Consider the following 7,849-nt stretch of genomic DNA (forward strand, 5'->3'; position numbering starts at 1 on the left):
ATAGCGACAGCGAGACCGATTAAGTCATTCATATCCCATCTAGAGAGATTTCCGATAGAGATAAGAGTTACCTTCAGAAAGACGTTCAAAGTCTGTTCGCTTAGAGGCTTTTGTTACGGTGCAGCTCAGTTTCACCAAGTACTGACTGGGGATTTATTTTATCTTTTCCACCGTGTACATCTCATCGGTCTGATTTGTCACTATAGGCCAGAGTTCGGCCAGGCGCGGCCAGCGCCCTTCTCCTTGCGATGTACATTTGCTTTATAAACAGCTGTTATCATTAAGAATTATTTTAATTTCGTACTAAAACTGAATTCCGAGTAACAATGACGACCGCCATCGAGTGCCGGCCGATGTAGCTGAAAGCATTATTGTGCAACCACGGCGCAATACGAAAATAACAATTGTTGTGTGCTGAATTTCGATAAGCCTGAGAGATTTTTTTTATTTCACACCCTTGACTTCACAAAATGATATAGCGTGTAAGCAACACTATAATATTTCTGTTGTTACAGAGTTTACTCCGTGTTGCGAGCTTAATAGCTTTCATTGATGGCGTCAAAGAAAGGAAGGCACAGAAAGAAAATAGTGTAACGATGCATCAACAGATTTATACTTTTTTACCGATTATAAAGAAAAGCCTCTGCGCTTAGCATGGCAAAAAACTATTGCTTTCAAAAATAATGTAATCTCAAACGTCATTACGGTAGCGAGCGTAAGGCAAAACTCGAATCTCTTGTGGGGCATTTACGGGAAAATAAAAGTAACGCACTGGAATCGTTAGTAAAGAACCAATAAAACCTTTTTAAAAATCCGGATCAAAATAACGATTCGAGTTTATATGCGATTTTAAGGGTAGCTTGCGGATTCTGCCCGACTGTCAGCGAACTACGAAAACAAAATGCTTTAGTTACGACTGTAGAGGTGCGACAAAGAAAACTGAAGATATTTTCCTATCTAAAATAACTCGCTCTCGACATACCGCAGATTTGGGCATACGAGATGCTTCAGGAAAAGGAATAATTATCTAGATGGTACTCTTTAGCTGCCATTGAAAGTGGTGACGCTTCAGATACTGCACAACTACTGATATTTGTTCGCAGAATTCTTTATTGTTTTTGAGGAGCTTTTACAGTTATGCCGATGAAAAGGCATGACTACAAGATGGGATTTGTTTCGTCGCTTAGAACAAGAGTTAGTACCAGTGCAACTACCGAGGCTAAAATTGTAAAGCGTTGCAACTAATAGAGTTAGAAACATGAGTGGACGAAACAAAGATCTGATGGGTAGAATTAAAACTAAAGTAACAGCGGTAGACTGCAAAATCTCGTTATTTCCTGATTATCCACCAAGAAGCGTTATGCTGAAAAATTCTTGGATGAAAAGGAATAATAGACATCGTGATATTCACTTTCAGCTTCACTGGGAGAATTAGGTTGATACATTGCCAGTTTCAACAGTTTCTGTTAGATAAGGAAACACATCACTAAAGTTTCCTGCATTATTCTAAAGTGAGGTGGTTAAGCAGAGGTACAATACTGAAAATAGTTGTAAGGTGGTCATGTCATTTTCGAATTTTGTACGTCATCTATGTGCAATTCGGAGAGAGAGAGAGGCAGAGAGCAAGTTATGTTACTGTTAAACAATCTTCGGTCTTGTTGTGGAACACTATTTGTCTGTAAGCAGTCTGATAAAGTCTTAGTTAAAGCGTGGCAGGTGGTGGGCGTGTTTAGTAGTGCTGTGTGGATTTGTGATAGTACCTGTTAGATGAAGAAAGTACAGTAAAGATGAATATCATGTACACATTGAAAGATGAAAGAAATACAAAGTTTGAATAATGTTATCATTTCTTTTAAGAGAAGAAGTTTGAGTTAACACTGCAGCACTACCGGCCGATGTGGCCAAGCGGTTCTAGGCGCTTCAGTCTGGAACCGCGCGACCGCTACAGTCGCAGGTTCTGCTTCGGGCATGGATGTGTGTGATGTCCTTAGGTTAGTTAGGTTTAAGTAGTTCTAAGTTAGGGTGACCTAATTATTTCCGGTGAAACCGGGACACATTCACCCGGGTGCCAATGGACACCTCATTCCACATGAACCCAGGTTTCTTAATTTTAAATATTGATGTTTTGTTGATACATTTTGTTAACCCGATTATTATAACTAATAAGAATATACAAAAGATTGATATAATCTAGATTATCTGTATAATTAATGACATTTAATAAACGTATACAGTAATAAAGAAATGTATTACGATTTTACAAAATTTTACAGCTATTCAACTTTTAATCAATTAATATTAACATCACTGACCACTTGTAGATGGAATTGACTGTCCTTGGAGAAAAGGGTGTTTTTCACTGCCTCCAGCCTTCTTGATCATGTCTTTGTTCTTCGAGACACAGTGATAAAACTCGGCACAATCCATTTTGTAGTCGTACAGGATCTGCAGAATTGCTTCAAGAGAGTCCACCTCCATTCTGTTTCTTTCATCAGTCCACTCGATATTCATGAGGGAAAATATTCTTTCCACGTTGGCATTATGGGCTGGGATTACAAATAAATACCTTGCAATTATTACCAACTCAGAGTAATGCTGAAGACAGTCACAGCTTTTAAAAAAACTCACTCACTTCTCATGACATTCCAATGATGTTCTTTTTTTCATCATTCCACTTGTGAAGACTTTCTTCAACAAAATTTGTCAGTATGCCGAACTGATCAAAGAGAATGGAATCATCGATTTCAATCTCTTTACTCTTCAAATAAGAAACTGTCTCTTCAACACTTTCCCATTTTGGCACTCTCTTCGGTAACATCCAATCAAACACCGGCGATGAGGGTAAATATGAGGCGCTTCAGTTGCTGAGATATTCTACACAAGTGTCATTAAACTTGTTAACTTCAGCTCTAAAACTCCTTTCCGCTGCTTCTGATACTTCTGCTCTTTTAAGGACAGATTTAACATTAAAAGAAATGAACTGCTGTTCTCTCCTCTTAGTAACAGTTTCAGGAGTATTTTTCAAAACATCATTTACCTCTATTACACTTTTCGTGCTTCCCTCAATTTCCTTTATCCCATGCTGTAATGTGCTAAGCTGACTGTGAATGAACCATAAGTAGGCTTCACTTAAAGGGTTACTGAAAAACTGAACCAATATTTTTGGGGCTTTGTCTTCATTTAGAAAAAAACTTTTAACGGTTCAAACAGGCGGATTACTCTTTCAACTGCTGGAAACAGTGATAACCAGCGAGTTTTCGGGTGACACATTGCATTCATATATTCAGTTCCCACATAACCCCAGAACTCCTTAAGCCTCTCTGTTCTAACAGTATATATGTAAAAGTGTGAGTATACCTTCGTGACGATAGTTTCAACATCACAGCATAAACTGCCAGCAGATGTCTGCACGCTGTTGTTTAAAACATGTGAAGGGCACCCTATGCTTTCAATGTTTTCATGCAATGTTGCCTTTAATTTGGTAAATACGTTGCATTTGCCTTGTCTTTTTAAACCACCAAAGTTTGTGTTGGTGTTGTCTCCACAAAAAGCCACACATTTATTTTTCTCAAGATCAAACATTTCTATAGTATTCATACAAAATCTTTAAATTTCGTCAGATGTTTCATTAGGTAGGGAACTCACCTTCAAAAGTTTGGTCTGAATTCCCTGATTAATATCGAAAAACTGAACAACAAACGGAAATATTTTAGTGGTCTTATGATTGCTGGCATCAGTGGCTATCCCGTAGAAAGAAGACTTTTTGATGTATTCAAGGCTTTCCTTTACACTCTGGGGAGCAATAACCCCTTTCACTAAGGATGACACTTTAGTTCTTGCTGAACGAAACTTTTTTGCAATGGAAGAATCCCCAAACATAATGCTGTTAAGCTTATTAGTACAATCACTAGATCTATAAGATTACCGTGTGGTAGGCTAGTGTAAACTCCGCTGCTCGAACTTTCGTCTCTTCACTTGACTGATGTTTCACAAAACAATTTTGTACAGTTTTGCTGCAGCTCGGTGCACTGTATCTGTTAGTGTGTTTCTTCGACCTGATGTGATCAACTACGTCGGAACGTCCACCATGACTTATACTAATAAAACAATTACACACGGAACACTTTGCTTCGTAATCAAAACGATCTTTCTTAATGAAATTCCATTCCTTGGAATAACAGTCACTGAACTTGCAGGCACGTTTCGGCATTGCGTTTCACAGTACTGCAGAAATAATACCACTAATATGAGAAAAAACTATTGCAGTTTGTCTGACAAAACATCAACTACTACACTGTTCTGACAATGAGTGTGTGAGTAAGTGGCTGCGACAATCGGACGTTTTCATAGCTCTGTTACAATAATACAACTTACTACTTGTTGGCCAAAGTACCGCTCAAAGTAAATTATTGCCTGAGTGTATCAATACTGATACTGTGATTACTAGTATGGGAGAGTGGAGATTTTAGACAAATAAGCTAAAATATATTAATTTGTGTTGCATTTTCTTTAATATAGTGAAATCCCAAAAATTTGAGAAAGTTTCAAGAAATGTATTTAAAAATTGAATTCCGGGACATTTGCGCGTCCCGAAACAAATTTTCGGGACACCGGAACACAGGGATGAAAACCGGGACAATCCCGGTTTTCCGGGACGTTTGGCCACCCTATTCTAAGTGCTATGTGACTAATGACCTAAGATGTTAAGTCACATAGTGCTCAGAGCCATTTGATTCATTTGAACTACAGCACTGCGCAGCTAGGAATGGTTATTGTCAGTTAGTTAACTTTCTTAGAACTGAGAGAAAGACCACCCCACTTCCGTGAATCATCAATTAACATATTAATTGATTAAGCTGCTTGATTTTTATAGAAATTCTCTCTTAACTTTGTACCCTTTTTAAATTATTGTTCCCTTTGTTAAGCATAGCATTGTTCAGACCGATGTAATGTGTGTGAAAATCGTGCAAAGTTTCACACTGCCTTTTTGAGTACGTATTTCATTCTAAAATCGTCATCTTGGAATATCATTTCATAGGAGAGTAACTACTCTCCCCACCCCATTGTTTATCATCACGTATTACCACATGCAACCGTCTGAATATGTATTTAGAAACAAAAATCTAGCGTAGCCGCGCTGCCTGCTTGCTGTTTGCTGTAGTGCTTTCGAGAAATCTGCTACAATTTTGTCAAGACGAGAGGTAAGTGGAAATTTTGATTAGGGCCAGATAATTGTTTTACTTTAGTTGCATTCAGATCAGTTACACTTCAGTTCAAATTAGGTGCTGTTTAGTCGAAGGTTAGAATACGAGTGTAAGTTGGATAACACTTTGTGAATACGTAGTAAGGTAATACGTAGACTAGTATAGAGTGGGAGGTAAAGTTGGGCTATGCTTCAGACAGAAACAAAATATAGTGAAGAGGTTACAGAGTCTTTGACCTCACAAGAGAAATCAACATATTTACCTTGGAAAAAGGGAAAATGTGTTCCAAAACTTACAGATCCTCAAAGGTCTGGGGGATCACAGGGGGTGTGATAACTGGCTATTGAGAGCTTCAACGTTAGACGTGTAATAGGGCCCCTTATTGATATGGCTGCCAAGGAGGGGAAGGAATCAAGTGTGCACTCTGTGTGCATACAAGAAGGAGTCGTTCCGGAATGTAGAAATGGCACTTCCAGATGCCATGAAGAGCACAGCGTACAGCGACTGCAGGTGGTGGCTTATGTCGGTACGAACGATGTGTGTCACTTTGGATCGGCAGAGATTCTCTCTGGTTTCGGGCGGCTGTATGAAGTAAACTACTGGCCATTAAAATCACTAAACCAAGAAGAAATGCAGATGATAAGTGGGTATTCATTGGACAAATATATTATACTAGAACTGACATGTGATTACATTTTCACGCAGTTTGGTTGCATAAATCTTGAGAAATCAGTACCCAGGACAACCACCTCTGGCCGTAATAACGGCATTCATACGCCTGGGCATTGAGTAAAACAGAGCTTGGATAGCGTCTACAGGTACAGCTGCTCATGCAGCTTCAACACGATACCACAGTTCATCAAGAGTAGTGACTGGTGTATTGTGACGAGCCAGTTGCTCGGCCACCATTGACCAGACGTTTTCAATTGGGGAGAGATCTGGAGAATGTGCTGGCCAGGGCAGCAGTCTAGCCTTTTTCTGTATCCAGAAAGGCCCGTACAGGACCTGCAACACGCGATCGTGCATTATCCTGCTGAAATGTAGGGTTTCGCAGGGATCGAATGAAGGGTAGAGCCACGGGTCGTAACACATCTGAAATGTAACGTCCACTGTTCAAAGTGCCGTCAATGCGAACAAGAGATGACCGAGACGTGTAACCAATGACATCCCATACCATCACGCCGGGTGATACGCCCGTATGGCGATGACGAGTGCACGCTTCCAATGTGCGTTCACCGCGATGACGCCAAAACAGGGATGCGACCATCATGATGCTGTAAACATAACTTGGGTTCACCCGAAAAAATGACGTTTTGCCATTCGTGCACCTAGGTTCGTCGTTGAGTACACCATCGCAGGCGCTCTTGCCTGTGATGCAGCGTCAAGGGTAATCGCAGCCATGGTCTCCGAGCTGCTGCAAACGTCGTCGAACTGTTCGTGCAGATTGATGTTGTCTTGCAAACGTCCCCATCTGTTGACTCAGGGATCGAGACGTGGCTGCACGATCCGTTACAGCCATGCGGATAAGATGCCTGTCATCTCGACTGCTAGTGATACGAGGCCGTTAGGATCCAGCACGGCGTTCCGTATTACCCTCCTGAACCCATATTCCATATTCTGCTAACAGTCATTGGATCTCGACCAACGTGAGCAGCAATGTCGCGATACGATAAACCGCAATCGCGATAGGCTACAATCCGACCTTTATCAAAGTCGGAAACGTCATGGCACGCATTTCTCCTCCTTACACGAGGCATCACAACAACGTTTCACCAGGCAACGCCGGTCAAGTGCTTGTAAGAGGTCCATGACTAAACAATTTGCTGCTAGCACACTCGAGCAGATGTAATTTCGATGACTAAAGAATTTGTTGCTAGCGCACTCGAGCGGATGTAATTTCGATGGATTGCTCACGCGCTGCCTGCGATATATAAGCTGCAAGAGAATCTCAGACCAGAGAGCAGTGTTGTATGCAGTATGAATTGTGTAGCAGTAGCGAGCAGTCGTGTGTATCGAGTTGGCTGGGCCGGTCGTGGGGGAGCGATGGAGGAGCCTGAGCGATATAATATAAGGTATAAGCAGCCTCGCGCATTTGTAGTATTGTTATATCAAGTCCCATGTAAATGTTTTAAAAAAACTCTTAATAATAATCTTTCTCATAAAAAGTAACTTTTGACAATCATTCATTTCAACTTAAAGAATTTACTAATTTCTCGAATTCTTGGTCATCCCGATTATTGAAAAGAAAAATCAGTTGTTTCCTTTTATACATGACAAATCTATCGGCCAGCATTGCACTGAGCTGTGCCAGAATAATTTCTTATAGGAGCCGATATATATGCGTTATCCGGCGACCTTATTGAGGTAAGAATTTTCAATTTTTTCAGAATGATCTTTCAGGGCCATGACGCAGCACTGCTGACGTCCAAAATTTACCAGTTTAAATTCACAGTCAATTGTTCAAAGGTTATAAGTGAGCCACAATTTTTATTGAGAGATTAGTCACATTTTTTATTATTGATAGGTTACGCAATTTACTGTTGGGAGGTTACACCAAATGTCAATGTTATAATTATATTTTTTACTGTTGGGAGGTTATTATACACATTAATTTATTGTGGGGAGGTTACACTTGTTGACATCCG

The sequence above is a fragment of the Schistocerca americana genome, chromosome 5, assembly GCF_021461395.2.
Source record: "Schistocerca americana isolate TAMUIC-IGC-003095 chromosome 5, iqSchAmer2.1, whole genome shotgun sequence".
NCBI lineage: Eukaryota > Metazoa > Arthropoda > Insecta > Orthoptera > Acrididae > Schistocerca > Schistocerca americana.